At 46.2% G+C, this 26,119-nt stretch overlaps 1 protein-coding gene across 1 annotated transcript in view; it reads right to left on the bottom strand.

Annotated features, from left to right (window-relative positions):
* The window catches only part of SLC7A11 (solute carrier family 7 member 11), a 414,966-nt gene that overhangs the window by 170,264 nt on the left and 218,583 nt on the right, over positions 1-26,119 (bottom strand). The gene's annotated exons all lie outside the window — the stretch shown is intronic.

Genomic DNA, 26,119 nt, shown 5'->3' with positions numbered 1-26,119 from the left:
CACTGCTAGGTCCCTTGCTGTGCACATGTGCTTCCTATAACGTGCTCCTCTATTTCAGATAAATATCAATTATCGTACTGGGTTTTCTATACCTAATGGTCATAAAAGGCAGAGGGATCAAACAGTTGTTCGTAATGTACTTAAATTAGCTTATTATAATGGGGAGAAATTACCATCTGTTCCTTTGCTAACTCTTTAAGTGGTCAGAATTAAATTAAAGTTTTCTCGTGCATGAACATGGTGATGCCCAAATAAGGCATGTATTTGGAACAATAATACTTTATGTAGCATCCTCAGTGTAAACTAACACAGAGATGATATATTTATACCATTTATAGGCAGACTTCATTTCTTGTAAAGCAAACCTACACATGTATTGTTAACAATGTGCGTGTAGCTCTGTAGGAAAAGCACTGTCAATCAGGTGGGTGTATATTCACATATAAAATACATAGTGACGTGTCATAAATCTTCTTTTCTTCTAGTGCCCTGCCACGTGATGATGTAACAGATGCTGCCACCTTCCACCCCTAAATAACAGAGTGTCCACATTTTGTGCAGAGGATCAAAGTGTGCACATGCAGCATAGTGGTGTTGTGGCTAGCAAACTTGCCGTGTAGCTCTGGTTCCCCAAATGGTATCCTACCCAGGGAACAATCTGCATGGAGTTTGTATGTTTGTATGTTCTTCCCGTGTCTGAGTGGGCAGTGGCATAGCTCAGGAGCTTTGAGCCCTATTGCACGTTTTACATTAGGGCCTCCAAGCATTCTGTACAGGGCCGGATTTACAGCTGAGGAGCCTATAGGCACAGAAGTTCTGGCGCCCTAAACTCCGCCCCTCAGTACAACAACCCCACCACCACCTAATTCTTATGAAACAAAATGCTCATGCTATAAACAACAATAATATGGTAGGACATTAGACTAGGACTATAGTAGGATTCGATTTTGAGCTCTGAGGACAGTCAGTGACATGACTCTGTACTCTGTAAAGTGCTGCAGAAGATGTCAGTGCTATATAAATGTGTAATAATAATATGGTAGGACATTAGACCATGACTATGGTAGGATTAGATAGTGAGCTCCTCTGTGGACAGTCAGTGACATGACTATGTACTCTGTAATGTGCTGCAGAAGATGTCGGTGCTATATAAATACATAATAATAATATGGTAGGACATTACACTATGACCATGGTAGGATTAGAGTGTGAGCTCCTCTGAGGACTGTCAGTGACATGACTATGTACTCTGTAATGTGCTGCAGGAGATGTCAGTGCTATATAAATACATAATAATAATATGGTAGGACATTAGACCATGACTATGGTAGGATTAGATTGTGAATTCCTCTAAGGAAAGTTAGTGACATGAATATGTACTCTGTACAGTGCTGCAGAGGATGTCAGTGCTATATAAATACATAATAATAATAATATGGTAGGACATAAGATTATGAATATGGTGGGTATTATAGTGTGAACTTCTCTGGGGATGGTCAGTGACATAACTATGTACTCTGTAAAGTGCTGCAGAAGGTGTCAGTAATATATACATATATTATAATATGGTAGGACATCAGACTATGACTATGTTAGACTATGGTAGGGATTTCACTGTGTGCTACCATGCGGACATTCAGTGACATGACTATGTACTCTGTAAAGTGCTGCAGAAGATGTCAGTGCTATATTAATACATAATTATATGGCAGGACTTCTATGACTACTATGGTAGGGTTAGACTGTAAGTGTCTCTGAGGCCAGTCAGTAACATGTATTCTGTAAAGTACTTGATGCCTGCTTAGTTTGTATCTTGACATGTCCTCAATAAAGGCTATCTTCAACTGATGAGTGCGGACCTTCTCCTGTGTGTTGTACAATTGGTCTTGCTCACCAGGCCGGACACTGCAGTTGGAGTGGGCGAGTGGAGCGGTGTTCACCCTGTTCCTGCATATTCTGTAAAGTGCTTTAGAAGATTTTAATGCTTCATATATAATTCTTAATAAAAATGAGCTAGGACAGTAGACTAACTACGGTAGGAACTACATGGTGGGCACACGGGCATGGGTGACACATACAAAAGGTGGGCACGGAGGGGGGATGGCATGCAGGGAAGCAGAGGGGATGGGCACTTGAGGGACACTCAGGTGTGGGAACGTGCAGGACGCACATGGGGTGGGCATGCAGAGGACACACAGAGGGTGGACACGTGTTGAGCATGTGAGGAACGCACATGGGGTGGGCATGCAGAGGACGCACATGGGGTGGGCATGCAGAGAGGACGCACATGGGGTGGGCATGCAGAGGACGCACATGGGGTGGGCATGCAGAGAGGACGCACATGGGGTGGGCATGCAGAGAGGACGCACATGGGGTGGGCATGCAGAGAGGACGCACATGGGGTGGGCATGCAGAGAGGACGCACATGGGGTGGGCATGCAGAGAGGACGCACATGGGGTGGGCATGCAGAGGACGCACATGGGGTGGGCATGCAGAGGACGCACATGGGGTGGGCATGCAGAGGACGCACATGGGGTGGGCATGCAGAGAGGACGCACATGGGGTGGGCATGCAGAGGACGCACATGGGGTGGGCATGCAGAGGACGCACATGGGGTGGGAATGTAAGGGGCACAAAGATGGTGGGCAGTGGAGGACACACAGAGGGTAGGCAGCAAGATTGACAGAGTGTTGGAGTATACTAGTAAAAGAGAGAGAGAGAGAGAGAGAGAAAGAAAAAGAGAGTAATGGCAAACGACAAGAGGCCATACATGATACATTACCTCCTCCCTCACTGTCATTGCTCTGGACTGGCAGCTGTCTGGCTGTCTCTGTGTGCACACTGCTGCTTCTGACTATGCTGCATCCTCTCCGTGTCTCTTTCAGGCTGGCAGGCTTCAGTTTCTGTTAACAGCGTGTGACAGGCTGCTCACTGTGCACAGCTAAGTGCCCGCCCGGGTTTCTGCTCTCCCCCTCCTTCTTGGGCTCCCTGTGCTCAGGATGTGATGCAGTGATCCTCACTCCTCTGAAGGATCAAATTCCGCGCCACAGCCGTCCATGTGGGATGCACAGCTAAGCTGTCACAGACAGTCAGCTTCGTGGAGGAATGGAGAAGGCGGTGCTCTAGTACGGCTCTGCCGCTTGATTCGTCCTCCATCTCCTCTTCTCCCGATTCTTCCCCTCCTTCAGGGCTCTGGGGCTGGGCGCACTAGTGCAGGCTAATTTCGCTGTGCAACTTGCTGCCAGTGATGCTATGCCCGCTCGCCCGCCTGCCTGCCTGCCTCACCTTGGCTGCCCACGTTGTTTCTCAAACTCCCAGCTCTCCCGGCCGCCTATGCACGCAGCTGTTTGCAGCGCTGCGTGAAGGCATGGAAACGGCGGCCGGTGGGCGGGGAGAGCGGCGTAATGAACTATTGTCATTATTACACGCCCGCTGCCCGCCCCTCACACCTCACTGTAGATGCGGCCCCGCTGTATTATCATGTAAATAAGTACATGAGCGGCCGCTATTGCATATTCACTATTTTAAATTTAAAGGGGACATCAAAGAAATGCCGCCTTTGACCAATTAGGCGCCTGTAGGCACGTGCCTAGTGTGCCTTATGGTAAATCCGGCCCTGATTCTGTATATAACAATTCACATGCTGTAACAAAACCTGCCAAGGACATCGGCAGTATGAGAGGTGGAAGCAGAAGAGGGGAACAAGTTGTTGATGACTACCACTATTCAAAGCATATATAGACGTGATCATTACCAGCATTGCACCATTGCAGAGCCAATGACGAGCAAGACATGCTAGTGTGTACACATGCTGGATTCTTGGCAGAAGCGGTCGTTATTGGTTGCTTTGGCAGAGTTTCATCTCACAGTGTACAGGCCTTTAGTGCACTTACATGTAAGGGTGCTAAAAATAACTTAACCACTTAAGTACCAGCGGTCTCTGCCCACTTATGGACCAGAGATCGCCAGTATCAAAAATGGTGGAATACCGATGAATCGCCACACATACCCACCGCAACCGCCGTCCATACTGCACTTCGGGAACCACAGGCCACCCACTCTGACGTCTCTATGACGGTGAAGTTCTGTGAGCCAGTCAGGAGCCGCTTTTATTGGCTCCTGACCGTGTCTATCAATGTAAGCCAATGGGAATTGCTTACATTGATAGACAGGGAATGAAGTCGGCTCCTGACCCACTCAGGACTCTGCTGTAACAGTAATGGCAGGGCAAGTGAGCTCCGGTGGGGAGATAGCAATGCGTTCAGTGGGAGTGGCGAGAACGTGTGGCATCAGTGAGTTGAAATCTACGCCCTGGCAGCCACAACAGCATCAAAACAGGGCATAGATTTCTATTAGCATCGTCCTTAAATGGTTAAATGACGCTGTGATCATGAATGCAATGTACTAGTATTACTAACAAGAGTTTTCTTCTATAATATAACCATGTCACCGCCATCGTTTACATAATAAAAATATGTCATCACCAGATTGTACTGTCATACTCATTGTTTTTAGATGCCATCATTCCTTTTCTGGAGTGACAGTCCCTCATTGTTTTTAGATGCCATCATTCCTTTTCTGGAGTGACAGTCCCTCTTTGGGAAATAAATACCTCCGCCCTGCCTTACTTCCTCATTTGTCCTCTTTCAGGACTCATGTACAGATCTACGTAAATATATGTATTTTTCTACTGAAAAAAAATTCTTTAGACTCTAAACATTATTTCTATCATTTCAATTGATGCATTTCTTATTGTTAAATGTTAAAAAAGGGGAACTACTGATGATAGAGAGGACCAGTGTGGTCTGAACTATAAAACTGGGACTTTTGCTGCTAAATTCTTTCTGGTATCAGTGACTAGGAAGTGTATCGGGGGCGTGGTTAGGGGTGTGGCAGGGGTGTGTCTTAACATGTCCCTCTTTTTTTTCTAAAAAAGTTGCGTGGTATGCCATCAACACTTCAGTAGGGGAATGATAATGAAGGTAAAGAGTCAATTTACAAAAGTAGAGGCAGTGGGAAGGGTTTCAGTGTACATTATTCAAGTAGGTATCAGCAAACAGTGGCGTAGGGCCCGCGGTCGCAACGGTCGCCTAGGCGACCGGGCCCGGCTCCTGAGGAGGCGGGGGAGGGGCCCAGGGGGCCCATGTCCGTTTGGAGGGCCGTGCGACCCGTGCACGCTATTGGGAGGGGGGAGCCGCAGCCACGGGGAGGGCAGCCGGACCTCTCCCTCCCTTCCTCTCCCCGGGGCCCCCCCCCCCCTCAGATGCAGAGTGAGCGCGCACGGAAGCGCTGTAGGCAGAACTCACCTCCCTGCGTTCCAATCGCCGCTGATCTCCTCTCTGCATAGAAGCTGATACACACACTGCTTCCGGCTAAACATGAAGCAGTGTGTGTATCAGCATCTATACAGAGCGGGAGGAGATCAGCGGCGATTGAAACCAGGGACGGAGGTGAGTTCTGCCTACAGCGCTTCCGTGCGGGCTCACTCTGCATCTAAGGGGGGGGGGGCGGGGAGAGGAAGGGAGGGAGAGATCGGGCTGCCCTCCCCGCGGCTGCGGCTCCTGCCTCCATTATGGGGGGCACCTACCTACCTACCTACCTACCGACCTACCTACCCTATCCTATGCTGAGGGGCAGCTACCTACCTAACCTATCCTAGGGGACAGCTACCTACCTAACCTATCCTGGGGAGGCAGCTACCTAATCTATTTGCCCATACCTAACCTATCCTGGGGGGGCAACTACCTACCTAACCTATCCTGGGGGGGGGGGCAGCTACCTAATCTAACCTATCCTGGGGGGCAGCTACCTAATCTATCCTGGGGGCAGTTACCTAATCAATCCTGGGGGGCAGCTACCTAACCTATCCTGGGGGGCAGCTACCTACCTAACCTATCCTGGGGGGGCAGCTACCTAATCTATCCTGGGGGGGGGCAGCTACCTACCTAACCTATCCTGGGGGGGGGCAGCTACCTACCTAACTTATCCTGGGGGGGGGGCAGCTACCTAATCTAACCTATCCTGGGGGACAGCTACCTAATCTAACCTATCCTGGGGGGCAGCTACCTAATCTATCCTGGGTGGCAGCTACCTAACCTATCCTGGGGGGCAGCTACCTACTCTAACCTATCCTGGGGGGCAGCTACCTACTCTAACCTATCCTGGGGGGCAGCTACCTACTTTAAACTATCCTGGGGGGCAGCTACCTAATCTATCCTGGGGGGAAGCTACCTAATCTATCCTGGGGGGCAGCTACCTAATCTATCCTGGGGGGCAGCTACCTAATCTAACCTATCCTGGGGGGTACCTACCTTATCTAACCTATACTGGGGGGCACCTACCTAATCTAACCTATAATGGGGGGCACCTACCTAATCTAACCTTATACTGGGGGGCAGCTACCTAATCTAATCTACCCTGGAGGGCAGCTACCTAATCTATCCTGGGGGGCAGCTACCTAATCTAACCTATCCTGGGGGGTACCTACCTAATCTAACCTATACTGGGGGGCACCTACCTAATCTAACCTATAATGGGGGGCACCTACCTAATCTAACCTTATACTGGGGGGCAGCTACCTAATCTAATCTACCCTGGGGGGCAGCTACCTAATCTATCCTGGGGGGCAGCTACCTAATCTAACCTATACTGGGGGGCACCTACCTAATCTAACCTATAATGGGGGGCATCTACCTAATCTAACCTATACTGGGGGGCATCTACCTAATCTAACCTATACTGGGGGGCACCTACCTATACTGGGGGGCAGCTACCTAATCTAGCCTATACTGGGGGGCACCTACCTCATCTAACCTTATACTGGGGGGCACCTACCTCATCTAACCTATACTGGGGGGCAGCTACCTAATCTAACCTATACTGGGGGGCACCTACCTATCTAACCTATACTGGGGGCACTTACTTATCTAACCTGTATTCAGGGCACCTAGCTAGCCTATACAGGTGGCAACTATACTGGCTACCTATATTGGAGGCACCTACCTAACTAACCTATACTGGGGGCACCTACCTATCTAACCTATGCTGGGGGCAACTATTCTGGCTACCTATATTAGAGGCACCCACCTAGCTAACATGTACTGGGGGCACCTATCTATCTAACTTATCTAACTTATACCGGCGGTGCCTGCCTATCTAACCTATACTGGGGGCAACTATACTGGCTACCTATGCTAGAGGCACCTACCTGGCTCACCTATACCGGGGGCAACTATTCTGGCTTACCTATGCCTAGCTACCTATACTGGGGGGACCTATAGCTGGCTATAGGGATTCGGATATGTGTGCACGTCGGGTGTTGCCAGGGGGAGGGGGGGCTGTTGTTGCCGGGTGGGCTGTTGTTGCCGGGGGGGGGCCCAAATCCAGATTCCGCATCGGGGCCCAGAGGTTTGTAGCTACGCCACATTCAGCAAACACGGCAGTTGCCTTACAATAATTATAAGCATAGTGTATCAGATAATAGCGGTAAAATAAATCACGCAATTACTGATCAGGGCCTGTGCTATGGCATCTTAAGCACATTTTACAATAAACACACTAACACTTTGTCATTGCCTTGACAAGAGACTGCTTACCACCATTCAAAGTAAGACGTTCATCTATTTTCTGAGCAAACTACTCACAGTATGTACTTATTCCTTTATATTTGTAAAATTATTACTATGGCAATACCATTTGAAAATCAGCTTTGTGATCTATGGAAAAAAAATGAAATCTGGATGGAGTGCTCTACTATTTATACCCAAGGCTGTTTAAGTGAGAAATTAAACAAGAAACGCAATAAGAACGTTTCCTGCATAAAACTAACACCGAGCTAGCTTCTTTTCTTTGTAATAAATCCATGTCATTCTTTTTTAAAGCTTCATTTACCACGTTCCATTACACTGCAGAATTTCTGTGGTTCGATTTTAATTAAAAAGCCTGTTATTCTTGGATGTATTATTTTTCTGTGCTTTATTTTCTGCTTTGTTTGTAACCTGTAATGTAGTCAACAATATTTTTTTCTACAGTGCGTTTCCTTTTTTGCTGCTGCCTTGGCAAGGGAACCTCACAGTATGCAATTCAATGGAAAAAAATTGATTTGGGGCCGCTATCTTCTGTTTTATGATAGTGGCTGTTAATAATGTGCATTGAAGTTCATACCTCTTGGCGATGTCTGCATTTCATAATTTATACATGGTATAGCATTGTTATTTTTATTAATGAACATATAAACCGTGCCGAAGGGGACTTGAGAACCATATTTTTTCAATAGATGATTGTGTATGAGTAACATATTAGGTGCATCCTCGTTATTCTCCCTGCAACTGTATATCTTACAACTAGTATGTCATTTAAATGGACAGTGGCAGATCATTAGGTAGTCTATAACGGTTATTGAGGGAGTGGAAGCAAATGGGATATGAACGTTTAGCGGAAAAGCAGGAGAGGAGAGCAATAAAAAAAAAAAACTGCTGTGGCCTATTACCAATGGCTATATTTCCCACTTTACTTTATGCTCACGAAAGATATATGTGTACCTTTTATGCACGTGCCCGTTCACACTTGCTTGAAAAACATTCGGGATGTTTTTTAAACTCTGCTTAGCGCAGAAAGTGTATCTTAATGTTAAAAATAGGATTCACCTCCACTTGTTCACAAAAAGACAGATTTACTTGCCACGTTGCACTAAGCGGAATGCAGATTCCAAACGTATTTATTTATTTATTATATTTAAAAAGTGCCAACATGTTACGCAGTGCTGAAAATTAGTTTAGGTTACAGACAATATTTAGGGGTGACATACAGCAATACAACAATACAGGAATACAAGAAAACCAGATCACACAGCACAGTATGAGTACAAGGTAATGCTTAGTCAGTCACTGGATGGGAGCATGGAGATTAGGCAAGTTGAGTTCACTTAAATGCATAGCATGGGTGCACAGTAATGGAGGTGCATGATCAGGTAGGACACAAAAGGAGGAGGACCCTGCTCAAAGGCTTACAATCTAGAGGGAGAAGTAGGGACATGAAAGGTAGGGGACCAGAGTTCAGCTGCGGCTTTAGAGCACTTGTGATGGATGGTAGGCCAGAGTGAAAAGGTGAGTTTTGAGGGCCTTCTTAAAGATGTTGAAGGATGGGGCTGCCCTAGTGGGTGGAGGTAGGAAGTCCCATAGTGTTGGAGCAGCTCTTGAGAAGTACTGGAGGCGTGCATGGGACTGGGTGATGCGAAGTTCATTGGAGGAGCGGAGTAAGCGGCTAGGTGTATACCTCTGATTAAGGTGAAGTAGGTTGGACAGGTTTTGTGGACAGTTTTGTAGGTCAGACACAGTATCTTGAATCTGATTCTTGACTAGATAGGAAGCCAGTGGAGGGATTCACGGAGGGGAACTTGGCACATTTTCCTGGACTGCATGGGAAAATGTATACTATTAATCCATTAATCCCTAAGCGTTCTCTCAAGGCTAGTTGACGCTTACTTTGATGGCCTCCATGATGTAATACTCACTTGTCCCACCGCCGATTGCTACCACTCGGACACTCATGCCCAATGGCGGGGGGGGGGGGTTCTCCATTAGACTGCAAAAGACCAATGGGAATCCTCAGCAACAGGGAGAATTCTCATTGGTTCATGGTGGAACCGTGTCCGTTTTTTAATCCCCTCCAGTGTGAACCACCCCTTAAAAAGTGATGTAGACAGTAGATAGTTACAGAGCCATGGATCTCAATGCACATTTTACTCTGCCCCTTCCAAGTGCTCCATAAACATCTATCACATGATACAGAATGCAAACCCTTGATTTACAATGAAAACTAGATAGTAGGGGAATTGTAAGCATAGCGTTGAGATGGGTGACGAATGTTATTATTATTATTTAGTATGTATATAACGCTGACATCTTACGCCGCACTGTACAGTATATATATATATATATATATATATATATATATATATATATATATATATATATATATATATATATATATTGTCTTGTCACTAACTGTCCCTCAAAGGAGCTCACAATCTAATCCTGAATGTGTAGGCTCTAGTACAGCACTGATCCACTGATCTGGTACTCTTTGTTAAAAATTGTACCATTAGTGGGCAACTTTACAAGATGTAACTAAAAGTGCCCACTAACGATATCATTTTTTAGTGAAGAATCACCCAATCCATCAGATAATTGTGACTGGAAATAGAACGATGTAATACATCGTTTCAATATCGACAAACCTGTACTTCCTGTCCATCCCAACCAATGATAAAAACTAAAAATTCTGATTGACTAAAAGGTCATCAAACAATCACCTTTAGAATAAGTTTGCAGTTGATTTGGGACATTAACCTCCCTGGCGGTAAGCCCGAGCTGAGCTCGGGCTATGCCGCGCAGGAGGAAATCTCAGCCACCACCAGGTTGGCGATTTTCACCATTTAAAGTGGTGTACGTGCAGCTAGCACTTTGCTAGCCATGCGTACAGCTTGATCGCCGCCGCTCTGCGGCGATTGCCCGCACGCAGCGGCGGAAGAGGGCTCCTCCCCCGCCAGAGCCCTGCGCTGCCCGGACCAATGAGTTCCGGGCAGCGCTATGGCTGGATCGGAGGCGTCTGATGTCAGGACGTCGGCTGACGTCCATGACGTCATTCCGATCGTCGCCATGGCGAAGGGAGAAGCCAAACAGGGGAGCGTGTTATATACGCGTTCCCCTGTTTGCTATTGTTGCCGGCGACGATCGAACTAGAGGGACACATGCGCCCTCTAGTGGAGTTTCATGTAGCTACCACTCTGGTAGCTTTACATGAAACATAAAAAAAAAAAAAAATTTAATTGGATTTCTGCAATTTTTGCAGAAAAAATAAACCGCCAGGGAGGTTAACAAGATTTACTTTCTGCCATTATGATAACATTTATCTGTAATCTTGTATAATCCTTGAAGTTTTAAGATCATGAATACAAGGCTGCATGTGCACAAAACATGCTATATTCAACACCCTACCTTGATGAAACTGCAAGCATATACTGCCTAGTGCCTACCAGCAATCTTATTTACTGTAAAATCTTCCTAATATCTTTACTCGTTTCAAATAATTTTATGGCACTCGGATGTTGTTTTATTTTGGGGAGGCAGGAAGAGAGAGTTGGAGGGATGTGTGCCCAGTCTTTTTAAAGGGAAGGTCCAAGCAAAAAAAATGAGTTTCACTTACCTGGGGCTTCTACCAGCCCCATGTAGCCATCCTGTGCCCTCGTAGTCACTCACTGCTGCTCCAGTCCCCTGCTGGCAGCTTTCTGACCTCGGAGGTCAGGGCCGCATTGCATACATTTTTACGCATTCCAGCTAGTGCAGGAACAAAAATGTATGCGTTGCACCACTAACGCGTAAAAATGTATATGTTAATGTTCCTGCACTAGCGGGAATGCGTAAAAATGTACACAATGCGGCCCTGACCTCCGAGGTCAGAAAGCTGCCAGCGGGGGACTGGAGCAGCAGTGAGTGACTATGAGGGCACAGGATGGCTACATGGGGCTGGTAGAAGCCCCAGGTAAGTTAAACTCATTTTTTTTTTGCTTGGACCTTCCCTTTAATATTTTCAATACAATATTGATCATGTCCAATAATGATTATGTACAATAACAATCATAACCACTTGCACTGTATCTTATCTTTTTTTTTTTTTTTTTTAAGCTTTTGTATCTCTCTGTCCTTCAGAGCTGGTGCTTCCATACGGGCTAACTGGGCTATTGCCCAGGGTTGCAAAACTAGCTGATAGCTCCCCCAGTTTTCCCCCAAATTAATAGTGGTCCCCTGGGTCAGGCCGCCCTGACCGCTGAGGGAGGGGGGCGCTGTAATGGAGGGGGGAGTCAGCTGCAGGGAGGGCAGCCCGACCTCTCCCTCCCTTTGTCTCCCAGGCTGCCCTCCGTGCTTCCCCCTCCGACTGCAGAGTTAGCGCAGGGAAGCACTGTAAATAGTCAGTAACTCACCTCCCTGGTTCCAATCGTCGATCACATGCCACTGGTCTCCTGCTCTGCATAGACGCTTATACACACTATACTTCTTTTTTAGCAGGAATCAGCGTGTGTATAAGCGTTTATGCAGAGAAGGAGACCAGCTGCAAGTGAGCGGTGATTGGAACCAGGGAGGTGAGTTACTGACAGCACTCCCCTACGCTAACTCTGCAGTCGGATGGGCAAGCACGGAGTGCCTCCCTGCAATTGACTCCCTCCTCCATTATGGGGAGGGGGGCGCACCTACCTACCTAACCTATACTGGGGGCAGCTATCTATCTAACTTATACTGGGGGGCACCTACCTAATGTAACCTATACTGGGGGGCAGCTACCTATCTAACCTATACTGGGAGCACCTACCTCATCTAACCTATACTGGGGGGCAGCTACCTAATCTAACCTATACTGGGGGGAAGCTACCTAATCTAACCTATACTGGGGGGCAGCTACCTAATCTAACCTATACTGGGGAGCAGCTACCTATCTAACCTATACTGGAGGCACCTACCTAAACTATACTGGGGGGCAGCTACCTATCTAACCTATACTGGGGGCACCTACCTAATCTAACCTATAGTGGGTGGCAGCTACCTAATCTAACCTATACTGGGAGGCAGCTACCTATCTAACCTATACTTGGGGGAAGCTACCTATCTAACCTATACCGGAGGCATCTACTTATCTAACCTATGCTGGGGGCAGCTACCTATCTAACCTATACTGGGAAGCAGCTAGCAATCTAAACTATACTGGGGGGCAGCTACCAATTTAACCTATACTGGGGGGCAGCTACCTATTTAATCTATACTGGGGGAACCTACCTATCTAACCTATACTGGGGGCACCTACTTATCTAACCTGTATACTGGCTACCTATATTGGAGGCACCTACTTAACTAACCTATACTGGGGGCACCTACCTATCTAACCTATTCTGGGGGCAACTAGACCTGGCTAACCTATACTGCATGAACCTATACCTGGCTCTTCATTTTCACCTTGAAACTGCCCTGCCCTGGGACCCTATTTCACTGCAGAGTGCTTGCAACAGTGTGTTTTCGCCTTTTTCTTCCAGCATCCTTCTGTCTACATCTCGGAACAGAAATGCCTGTGGGGAATGAAGAGGGGCCAGCATGGAGGGAGACAGAAGGACATTGATAAAAGAGGGAGCACGTCGGCTGGACAGTCCTCTGCAAGTTCTTTGCAGTGAAATGGGGTCTATCTAGGGGCAACTACCTAAAATTCCATTATATTTTCAAAACAATATACCCTAAAATACAATTTTTTAAATGAAAAAATGGTTTAGGCAAAAACTTCAGCTTACCGAGGTCCAATACTAATACACGCAGGAGCTCAGTAATTGTTCACTGCACCTCCAGTCCCATAGACAGATTCACCATTCCTCACAACTGGTAACAAACTTTAAACCTCAGTTGGAATTACTGGGCCAACCAGTCTAACCAATATACAGGGTGGGCCATTTACTGTATATGGATACACCTTAATAAAATGGGAATGGTTGGTGATATTAACGTGCTGTTTGTGGCACATTAGTATATGTGAGGGGAGAAACTTTTCAAGATGGGTGGTGACCATGGCGGCCATTTTGAAGTCGGCGATTTTGAATTCAACTTTTGTTTTTCAATAGGTCATGTGAAACATCAAACTTATTGGGAATTGCACAAGAAAAACAATTGTGTGCTTGGTTTTAACATAACTTTATTTTTTCATGAGTCATTTACAAGTTTCTGACCACTTATAAAATGTGTTCAATGTGCTGCCCATTGTGTTGGATTGTCAATGCAACCCTCTTCTCCCAGTCTTCACACACTGATAGCAACACCGCAGGAGAAATGCTAGCACAGGCTTCCAGTATCCGTAGTTTCAGGTGCTGCACATCTCGTATCTTTACAGCATAGACAATTGCCTTCGGATGACCCCAGAGATAAAAGTCTAAGGGGGTCAGATCGTGAGACCTTTGGGGCCATTCAACTGACCCATGATGACCAATCCACTTTCCAGGAAACTGTTCATCTAGGAATGCTCGGACCTGACACCCATAATGTGGTGGTGCACCATCTTGCTGGAAAAACTCAGGGAACGTGCCAGCTTCAGTGCATAAAGAGGGAAACATATCATCATGTAGCAATTTTGCATATCCAGTGGCCTTGAGGTTTCCATTGATGAAGAATGTCCCCACTATCTTTGTACCCCATATACCACACCATACCATCAATTTTTTTGTTCCAACAGTCTTGGAGGGATCTATCCAATGTGGGTTAGTGTAAGACCAATAGCGGTGGTTTTGTTTGTTAACTTTACCATTCACATAAAAGTTTGCCTTATCACTGAACAACATCTTCTGCATAAACTGAGGGTCCTGTTCCAATTTTTTTGGGATCTGGGTCATCCTCGTTGAGATGCTGCAGTAGCTGGAGTTTGTAAGGGTGCCATTTGTGAGTAGCTAATATCCACCGAAGGGATGTTCGATTAATGCCACTCTCCAGTGACATGCGGCAAGTGCTACGCTGTGGGCTCTTGCTGAATGAAGCTAGGACAGCCACTGATGTTTCTTCATTAGTGACAGATTTCATGCGTCCACATTTTGGCAAATCCAACACTGAACCAGTTTCACAAAACTTAGCAAGCAGTTTGCTGACTGTAGCAGGGGAGATGGGTGGTCTTGTAGGGTGTCTTGCATTGAAATCTGCTGCAATGACCCAGTTACTGCGTTCACCAGACACCAACACAATTTTTATCCGCTCCTCATGTGTTAATCTCGGCGACATGTCAATGGCTGTAAACAAAGAGAAACTTGTAAATAACTCATGAAAGAATAGAGTTACGTTAAAACCATTGTTTTTCTTGTGAAATTTCCAATAAGTTTGATGTGTCACATGACCCTCTTCCTATGGAAAAAACAAAAGTTGGATTCAAAATGGTTGACTTCAAAATGGCCACCATGGTCACCACCTATCTTGAAAAGTTTCACCCCTCACATATACTAATGTGCCACAAACAGGAAGTTAATATCATCAACCATTCCGATTTTATTAAGGTGTATCCATATAAATGGCCCACCCTGTATAATGATACAAGTAATGGCTAAGTGCTATATATATTTATATGAAATGACCCTATAAAACCCTCCAGATTTCTTGTTACTTTTGAGGCGTCATTTTTTGTGAGTATCACAATAACATTTAATGCATCAAGCCAGCATAATGTGGCATTAGTTCAAGATACGGCACTGATACAGCATGTGGTCTTAAAATAGTACACTGGTACATTGGTGATCATTTATTATAATTAATGGTGAATTAATGAGGTATAGTCTCCTATTTTTTGTATCCTCTTGGGCCATTTATATTATATATCCAAACAGGATTATCACATGCCCTTTTAAACTACTCTTTGTCGGATAACACATTTTGCTCAGTTAGCCTTTTTTGGTAAGTGAAGTCTTTTTCTAACGCTCGCACTCTTTTTTCCTACATGTTATGTTCCTGGCAAGTGTCCGATACATATATTTCAGATCGGAGGTCATTAGATGGTTATGACAAAAAATGTGCAAAGTAGAGCAAAAACGGCTTCCTCTGAGGATGGGAAATAAATCTGTTTGAAAAGTCAGTGCCCATGTTCTGCATTAAAAGTTTTTGATTGATGTGTTACAGGTCAGTGACACAAGGCAGAACATAGGGGTGAATCTTGATTTGCAGAGGCTATTTTCTCATTACAAGCAATGCAATTACAAACAATACAGCCATGTAGTTTAGAAGCTGTACCGAGAAGTGCCTTTGCATGCTGTGGAGTCCATTATTAAAGAATTTCCATTTCTGATTTTACAAAAAGCAATTATTGTCACAGCTATTACTTCGCTGAGCTGAAGTATATAAATTAGCCTGGATTTCTCTCCAGTTCTGACTTTAAAACACAGCATGATTAGTTTCTACATTATCAAATACATAATACAACACCTGTAGATGCTATGCAAATCTAACCAATAAGGTTATCAAGGGGACACTATTATGGCAAATTATTCACTTACAAGTTGTACAAAGATTTCTATCAGGCCTTGAAATGTGTGTTGTATTTATTTATCAGTATTATAAGCATAAACAGAGTTCAAAATAAATGCATGCAGCGCAGTGCGTCCAAAGATCCTTTAGTATGTAAAACCGTCTAGTGTGGGTGGTACAAAATAAGGTTTATGATTTCTATACAGTAAATAATGGATGGAGATGTTCAAAAGCATAAAATATATTCAAACATAAAAATAATTATAAGCCTTTAACTTCTGCAGAGTATCACACAGGCATAGGCATAATAAAATTCAAAAGGCAATAAAACACTGAGTATGTATTACGGCACTACCGTGTGAGTTGGGCGCCAGATGGCGGTGCTACTAAAAATATTGGTAATTTACACATGAACGCTCCTTTCCTAGCGCCTAACACTAACCATCCCACCTAATGCCTAACACTAACTCATCTCCCTACTGCCAAACACTAACCTCATCCTGCTAGTGTCTAACAGTAACCCTCCGTGCTCAAACTACCATTATTTGTAGCCAATCATCTACACAATGGGCTTGATTCACAAAGCGGTGCAAAGTGTTTGCACGCCAGTGAAAAGCCCCTTATCACGCCTAAACTCACTTTAGGCGTGATAAGAAGAAACTCGCGCGAAGTTACCGCGTACGCGCGTAAGTGCGCGCGCAGCACCCGGCGCTTCGCGCGAAGCTCCCATTAAACCCTATGGTAACTTTGCGCGAAGAGCAGGAAAAAGCGGTGATAACTCAGTGGTGAAAAGGTCATCACGCCTAAAGTCTTTTAGGCGTGATAACTGGGTTATCACCGCTTTGTGAATCAAGCCCAATGGATGAATGGCATCTTGAATATTTCGGTTTGTAGAAGGAGATCGGCTATTACTAACACATTAGGCGCTCAACTCACCACCCGGGTCCCCGAGTATCAATAATTTGCAATGATGTCTAATAAAATCCTGCGACTCCCAAATTCACCTGGTGGCTAATCACTGTCACTGGCCCCTATATCCCATGTAGGGTACCAGTGAAAGAAAAATGGGGGATTGAGAGTCAAATTAATATTGATTGATGTAAGGGTTGGGAAGTATGTATATGCTGGAAGTAACGTATAGGAAATTGAAGGTAGATATTATCATTATAATTATTATTTAGAATGATCATGCTGGTTATATTATGTTCACTTAATCACATTTTTGTTATATGGATCATATTGGTCACTAGCTATAACATGGTGAAACAGGTGGATCTGCATCCCTGTGGATTTCAGCGCCTGCTACATGAAAGAGACTAAATTCGGGTGATGCAGAAATGACACAGGCACTAGGATGGACAAAGATGGACCTCTCACAATGCCAACGCCTCTGCATTGAGATTATGTTGCTGTCTGTGTAAACCTGGCTCTGTTTATCTTGTTGTTTTGATGATTTTGTCAAGCTTCAGCATAGGTCTTCTGTCTTCTGTGAGTCTTTATGGGATTTGGGTGACTAGGGTTAGGAATTTGAAGTTAAGTTTAGGCATTGGAACTTTGGGCTCGATTCACAAAGCGGTGATAACCCAGTTAAAGACTTTAGGCGTGATAACCATTTTTATCATGCCTAAACTCAGTTTAGGCATGATAAGTTTAGGCATGATAAGTTTAGGCATGATAAGTTTAGGCATGCTAAGTTTAGATAAGTTTATTACACGCGCAAAGTCCCGCACGCAAAGCAGCGCCATTAAACTCTATGCAAAGTGCACCAGACTTTGCTAGCGCAAAACTTTTGATCAGCTGTGCACTGCGGTGCTAACCCAGTTGGTGCTTAAACTTATCACGCCTAAAAACTTATCACACCTAAACTTATCATGCCTAAACTTATCACACCTAAACTTATCACACCTAAACTTATCATGCCTAAACTGAGTTTAGGCATGATAAAGGGCTTTTCACCAGCGTGCTAACTGTTAGCACCGCTTTGTGAATCAGGCCCATTGATTACAGTTAGACGTTAGAATGAATGGCTAGGTATTGGGGGGTGATTGGAGTTAGGCATAGTTTGAGCTATAGGTTAAGGCCCCACTTACGCTTAATCAGTTGCTCTCAGTTATAACTGAAAGGACAACTGATTTTCAAAGTAATGCCCATGTTTCCCAATTGCTCAGTTCACACTATGGGCTCGATTCACAAAGCGGTGCTAACCCAGTTAGAGACTTTAGGCGTGATAACCATTGCACCACGCTGGTGAAAAGCCAGTTTAGGCGTGATAAGTTTAGGTGTGATAAGTTTAGGTGTGATAAGTTTAGGCATGCTAAGTTTAGATAAGTGTAGATAGCCTAAAAAGTCCCGCACACAAAGCAGCGCCATTAAACTCTATGCAAAGTGCACCAGACTTTGCTAGCGCTAAACTTTTGATCAGCTGTGCACTGCGGTGCTAACGCAGTTGGTGCTTAAACTTATCATGCCTAAACTTATCACACCTAAACTTATCATGCCTAAACTTATCACACCTAAACTTATCATGCCTAAACTGAGTTTAGGCATGATAAAGGGCTTTTCACCAGCGTGCTAACTGTTAGCACCGCTTTGTGAATCAGGCCCTATATGTGTTTTAACTGAAAGCTTTTTCATAATGCACTGCTATGGAGAAGAAGAAAAACCCTGTACCAACTGATTATGTGATGCACAGACTAACCAGCAAGCTCATGGTGACCCAGAACTCATTGGGGTGTGTAAGGGACTACAATGGTCCTAAAAGCCCCCTTACTAAGATGTTAAGAAAAACAAAAGTTTGCTTTCCTAAAACAGAAAGAATTTGCGATAATTCAGGTTGGAGTGAGCTCGAGATGTCTCCCAGGCACCACTGCTGAATATATGCAAATTAACCATTGTACCTTTAGAAGCTAAACACACCTCCAGAACCGCTGGAATGCAATGATGTGTCAGCTTGTTAATAAGTACAGAGCCATAATAATCCAACATGCCCCGTTTACACAACTGATTATGTGTAAGCGGGGCCTTAGCATTAGGTTAGGAGGGGAACATTTAATTCATTGGGTTCAATAAATTGTCTGTCTACAGTAGACCAGCTAGCAGCAGGGGACACTCAAAGTTTGGTGCCACATTATTGAGCAAAAGAGATCACACTATGATCAAAAAAAAAAAAAAGATGAAAATTCACATAAAATTCCTTTGCAGTGTCCAAGGAAACAGATTTTGTTATGTCGGATGATGTAACTATGATGTAACCATGATGATACCAAAAAATGTAACCAAATGACCATTATGAATGAGCAGTATTGTGTATTCCGGCTGAATCGCGCAGGGGTCTGCGGGCGGCGCTTCGCGTGCTGGCTGTTTGGCGCACCTGTGCTGGACGGTTTGCGCGGCTTTGTCAATTAGGCCCATGGACTGTTGATCCTTTTTGAACATTATATACATACCTTCAAATGCAGCTGAACACTGCATTTGCATATTTACAATCTCCCATTTTAGATCAGCAGTCCAGATCCTTAAATTAGGTTATATTTACTTTTTTTAAAAATCGTTTTTCTGATTGATGGATCTATTGAATCATTTTATCGTTTTTTATTTAACCATAATGGTATGTATACTATTGGGATATAAATGTATAATGCATAATTATTCATTGTATTAACCTATAACGCTGTCGATACAGTTATACTGAGGAGCTCTTTCACTATTGTAGGCACTTTTATTGGCCTGATGAAGCGGGCTTGGACCCGCGAAACGCGTTGCCTGTGCTAAATAAAAATCTTTTGTCATATACAAGGATTTCGTTATTGAGGTAAGCCACCTCATATTATTTCCTCGATTTTAAGCTGTTTTTAGATGCTTTTATTTCAACCAGGGCGCCTCTTTACCTTCAATTGTCTTTGCTCACATACTCCTCAAGCATTGTCGAGACTTCTTTTAAACGGAATGCTTGCAGTTAATATCAGAAGTATGCACCGTGTCTTTCTGCAGAGTACACCACTGAGGAGTAATGAGCCAGATCTGTGTACACTGGGCTGTGGCCAAAGGATGTAAACTCTCTGCAGAAGGCCTATTCGGCTAAAAGCTTAGTATTTAAAGGACTAGTGTTGGGCGAACATCTAGATGTTCGGGTTCGGGCCGAACAGGCCGAACATGGCCGCGATGTTCGGGTGTTCGACCCGAACTCCGAACATAATGGAAGTCAATGGGGACCCGAACTTTTGTGGTTTGTAAAGCCTCCTTACATGCTACATACCGCAAATTTACAGGGTATGTGAACCTTGGGAGTGGGTACAAGAGGAAAAAAAAATTAGCAAAAAGAGCTTATAGTTTTTGAGAAAATCGATTTTAAAGTTTCAAAGGGAAAACTGTCTTTTAAATGCGGGAAATGTCTGTTTTCTTTGCACAGGTAACATGTTTTTTGTCGGCATGCAGTCATAAATGTAATACATATAAGAGGTTCCAGGAAAAGGGACCGGTAACGCTAACCCAGCAGCAGCACACGTGATGGAACAGGAGGAGGCGCAGGAGGAGAAGGCCACGCTTTGTGAGACACAACAACCCCGGCCTTGCATGAGGGCAAGAAGCGTGCGGATAGCATGCTTTGTACCGCCATGCAGTCATAAATGTAATAAAGATAAGAGGTTCCATAAACAGGGACCGGCAACGCTAACCCAGCAGCAGCAGCAGCAGCACACGTGATGGAACAGGAGGAGGAGCAGGAGGAGAAGGCCACGCTTTGTGAGACACAACAACCCAGGCCTTGCATGAGGACAAAAAGCGTGCGGATAGCATGCTTTTTACCGCCATGCAGTCATAAATGTAATAAAGATAAGTGGTTCAATAAACAGGGACCACGCGGCAACGCTAACCCAGCAGCAGCAGACGTGATGGAACAGGAGGAGGCGCAGGAGGAGAAGGCCACGCTTTGTGAGACACAACAACCCAGGCCTTGCATGAGGGCAAGAAGCGTGCGGATAGCATGCTTTGTACCGCCATGCAGTCATAAATGTAATAAAGATAAGTGGTTCAATAAACAGGGACCACGCGGCAACGCTAACCCAGCAGCAGCAGACGTGATGGAACAGGAGGAGGCGCAGGAGGAGAAGGCCACGCTTTGTGAGACACAACAACCCAGGCCTTGCATGAGGGCAAGAAGCGTGCGGATAGCATGCTTTGTACCGCCATGCAGTCATAAATGTAATAAAGATAAGTGGTTCAATAAACAGGGACCACGCGGCAACGCTAACCCAGCAGCAGCAGACGTGATGGAACAGGAGCAGGCGCAGGAGGAGAAGGCCACGGTTTTTGAGACACTACAACCCAGGCCTTGCATGAGGACAAAAAGCGTGCGGATATAGCAGCAATGCTTTTTGCCGCCATGCAGTCATAAATGTAATACAGATGAGAGGTTCAATAAACAGGGACCGGAAACGCTACACCATCCCAGATGTTCATTGGTCATGTTACTTGGTTGGGGTCCTGGAGTGTTGCGTAGTCATTTCCAATCCAGGATTGATTCATTTTAATTTGAGTCAGACGGTCTGCATTTTCTGTAGAGAGGCGGATACGCCGATCTGTGACGATGCCTCCGGCAGCACTGAAACAGCGTTCCGACATAACGCTGGCTGCCGGGCAAGCCAGCACCTCTATTGCGTACATTGCCAGTTCGTGCCAGGTGTCTAGCTTCGATACCCAATAGTTGAAGGGTGCAGATGGATTGTTCGACACAGCTACGTCATCTGACATGTAGTCCTTGACCATCTTCTCCAGGCGATCGGTGTTGGAGGTGGATCTGCACGCTTGCTGTTCAGTGGGCTGCTGCTGCATGGGTGTCAGAAAATTTTCCCACTCCAAGGACACTGCCGATACCGTTCCCTTTTGGGTACTAGCTGCGGCTTGCGTTGTTTGCTGCCCTCCTGGTCGTCCTGGGTTTGCGGAAGTCAGTCTGTCTGCGTACAACTGGCTAGAGGAGGGGGAGGATGTCAATCTCCTCTCTAAAGTCTCCACAAGGGCCTGCTGGTATTCTTCCATTTTGACCTGTCTGACTCTTTCTTCAAGCAGTTTTGGAACATTGTGTTTGTACCGTGGATCCAGAAGGGTATAAACCCAGTAATTGGTGTTGTCCAGAATGCGCACAATGCGTGGGTCACGTTCAATGCAGTCTAGCATGAATTGAGCCATGTGTGCCAGAGTCCTACCAGAATCCTCATCATCCTCTTGTGAGCGTTGTGATAGTTGTTGTGATGCATCATAGTCGTCACCTTCCTCCTGGTCTGCTTCTGCTGACCATTCGCGTTGAATTGTGGAAGTCCAACGTGCACCGCTCTGGCCCTCGTCAGTGGTGGCATGAAATTCCTGCTCCAACTCCAGCTGTTCCTCCTCCTCTTCTTCGTCATAGCTGCTGGGGCCAGCGTTCCCTGAGGCGGATGGCCTGATGTTGGTACCATCACGCTGATCGTTTTCTCCTTCAGATTCCCCCAGTTGCATCATGACAGCTGTTTCCTTGATTTTTAACATCGACCTCTTCAGTAAACACAGCAGTGGTATGGTAATGCTGACTGAAGAGTTGTCACTGCTCACAAGCAACGTGTATTGCTCAAAATTTTGGAGGACTTGGCAGAGGTCCAACATGTTGGCCCAATCGGATCCACAGAAGCTTGGCAGCTGGCCGGATGCGCCTCGGTACTGCGCCGTCATGTACTGGACCACTGCACTCTTCTGCTCGCAAAAGCGGGCTAGCATGTGCAGCGTAGAATTCCAGCGCGTAGGGACATCACACAGCAAGCGATGGTGGGGGAGATTGAAGCGCTCCTGCATCTTGGCGAGTGCCCCCGAAGCAGTACTGGAATTTCTACAATGTTTGGCCACTCGACGCACCTTCAACAGAAGATCGTCCACGCCTGGGTATGTCCTCAGGAACCGCTGAACTACTAGGTTCATCACGTGCGCCAGGCAAGGGATGTGTGTCAGCTTAGCCAACCTTAAAGCGCGAATGAGATTACTCCCATTATCACACACAACCATGCCCGGTTTCAGGTCCAGCGGTGCCAGCCACAAATCCGTCTGTTCCTTTATTCCCCTCCAAATTTCCTCCCCTGTGTGCTGCTTATCCCCAAGGCAGATTAGCTTCAGCAACGCTTGCTGACGCATGCCAACAGCTGTGCTGCACTGCTTCCACGATCCTACTGCTGCTGGGTTAGCGTTTCCGGATGAGGTACAGCTTTGAGATGCGTTGGAGGAGAAGGAGTCAGAGAGGTAGGTGCTGCTGTTGTTATCCAGTGGGAGGGACGGTGGTGCAGCTGTTTGTGGCATGGGCAACACCCGTGCCGTAGCAGGTGAGGAATCGCTGCCAGGCTCCACAAGGTTCACCCAGTGCGCGGTAAGGGAGATGTATCGACCCTGGCCGAACGCACTCGTCCAGGTGTCAGTGGTGAGGTGAACCTTGCAGGCAACGGCATTCTTCAAGCTTCGGGTTATTTTGCTGACCACGTGCTCATGCAACTCAGGCACTGCAGAGCGTGCAAAGTGGTAGCGGCTGGGAACCACGTAACGTGGGATGGCCACTGACATCATGCCCTTGAAGCTGTTTGTCTCCACCACTCGATATGGCAGCATTTCGCAGGCCAGAAGCTTGGCTATGCTGGCTGTTACTGCCACGGCCCGGGGGTCATTTGCTGGCAATTTCCTCTTGCGCTCAAACATCTCCGACACAGACAACTGAACCGTAGCGCTGCACACGGAAGGGCTGTTGGTTGTTGTGTTTGATGAACACTGGGAGACCTCAAGAGCACTACTCCGGAAAGTGACAGTGTCAGCGTCGTCTGATGTTTGTGAATGTTGTGAACCACGCAATGGCTGGGCTACTGCTGCTGCTGAGGCGGGTCTGGTGGTGAGTCTGGTGAACCCAAGGGAGGCAGTGTTGTTGCTGGTACCCTGTCCTGACACGTTTGCCCACAGAGTGGGATGTTTGGATAGCATGTGACGGCTCATGCTGGTGGTGGAGAGGTTGTTAATACTTTTCCCCCTGCTCAGGCGGGTCTTGCACACCTTGCAAATCGCCATGGTAACATCCTCAGTGCAGTCTTCAAAGAAAGCCCAGACTTTGGAGCACCTGCCTCCTTGCTGGCGATTTCTGTTTGCTCCTCTTTTGCCTCTCACTTGAACTTCCACGCTTGTGGTGCCTGAAATTGCGCGCCGCCTACCTTGTGGCACAAGGCGAACTCGTGCAGCAGTGGGTTCTTCAACAGACTCATCTGTGCTGCTGCTACGACGGCGATGTTCTCGTTCACAAACAAAATCTGGGTCTCTGTCCACATTGTCCATACCCTCCTCTTCCATCTCCTCAAACTCGTCATATGTCATTGTGGGCCGCCGCCGTGGAGTAGAGCTCCCCACAACAACCTCTGCGCAGCACACTCCAACGTCGTCTTCCAGATCTTGTCGGCCGACCTCCTGCAATTGCAACCCCTCCTGCCCAAATTGCTCTGGGATTTGGGTTTCCGAGTCCTCCTCGGACTCGCCTTGTATTTCAGTGCGCGGTGCATTTCCCACAGTTAACGGTTGTGAATCCAGGCACAACATTTCTGGCTGTTCCTCCATTGACCTTTGAAAGGTGGAAGTTTGTTGGGCTGGGAATAGCTCCTGCGAATACCCCATTGTGTCCTGAGGTAATTCATCGGACTGGTTATCTGGCAGTTGTGTGCAAGGTGTCGCTGCCGGTTGTGTCAGCTTTGTGCCCACTGGCTCCTTGTAACTGGCTGAGGACTCGGACCTCGTGCGTGATGTGCTGGTGCTGCTTAACCCACTGCTGGATGCTTGAGAGGTCATCCAAGTAATTATCTGGTCCTGTTCTTTTGGATTTGTGAGGGTTGTTGTCCTGGACAACATGGGCGGTATTGAGTGGGTTTTCTTGGGTGCTCCCCTGTGGCCTGTACGTGAACCGTCAGGGGAAACACCTCTTCCCTTGCCCCTCCCTCTTTCACCGGATTTCTTCCTCATTTCACTTATCCTTACAGTACACGCTGACTGGCAGCAGTACAGTGGCAGTACAGAAATGCTATACAGTACCACTATTCCCAGCAGCGACACAGAGCACAATGCTATACAGTGACGGGTGAGCGGTGTACCACTATTCCCAGCAGCGACACAGAGCACAATGCTATACAGTGGCGGGTGAGCGGTGTACTACTATTCCCAGCAGACACAGAACAGTAAACAGAATGCTATATAGTGTGGCTGAGTGAGCGGTGTACCACTATTCCCAGCAGACACAGAACAGTAAACAAAATGCTATATAGTGTGGCTGAGCGAGCGGTGTACCACTATTCCCAGCAGACACAGAACAGTAAACAGAATGCTATATAGTGTGGCTGAGCGAGCGGTGTACCACTATTCCCAGCAGACACAGAACAGTGAACAGAATGCTATATAATGTGGCTGAGCGAGGTACACAGAGTGGCAGTAAACAGAATGCTATATAGTGTGGCTGAGCGAGTGGTGTACCACTATTCCCAGCAGACACAGAACAGTAAACAGAATGCTATATAGTGTGGCTGAGCGAGCGGTGTACCACTATTCCCAGCAGACACAGAACAGTGAACAGAATGCTATATAATGTGGCTGAGCGAGGTACACAGAGTGGCAGTAAACAGAATGCTATATAGTGTGGCTGAGCGAGCGGTGTACTACTATTCCCAGCAGACACAGAACAGTAAACAGAATGCTATATAGTGTGGCTGAGCGAGCGGTGTACCGCTATTCCCAGCAGACACAGAACAGTAAACAGAATGCTATATAGTGTGGCTGAGCGAGCGGTGTACCACTATTCCCAGCAGACACAGAACAGTAAACAGAATGCTATATAGTGTGGCTGAGCGAGCGGTGTACCACTATTCCCAGCAGACACAGAACAGTGAACAGAATGCTATATAATGTGGCTGAGCGTGGTACACAGAGTGGCAGTAAACAGAATGCTATATAGTGTGGCTGAGCGAGTGGTGTACCACTATTCCCAGCAGACACAGAACAGTAAACAGAATGCTATATAGTGTGGCTGAGCGAGCGGTGTACCACTATTCCCAGCAGACACAGA

Source organism: Hyperolius riggenbachi, chromosome 1, assembly GCF_040937935.1.
Source record: "Hyperolius riggenbachi isolate aHypRig1 chromosome 1, aHypRig1.pri, whole genome shotgun sequence".
NCBI lineage: Eukaryota > Metazoa > Chordata > Amphibia > Anura > Hyperoliidae > Hyperolius > Hyperolius riggenbachi.
This window is presented reverse-complemented; position numbering and strand designations above follow the sequence as displayed.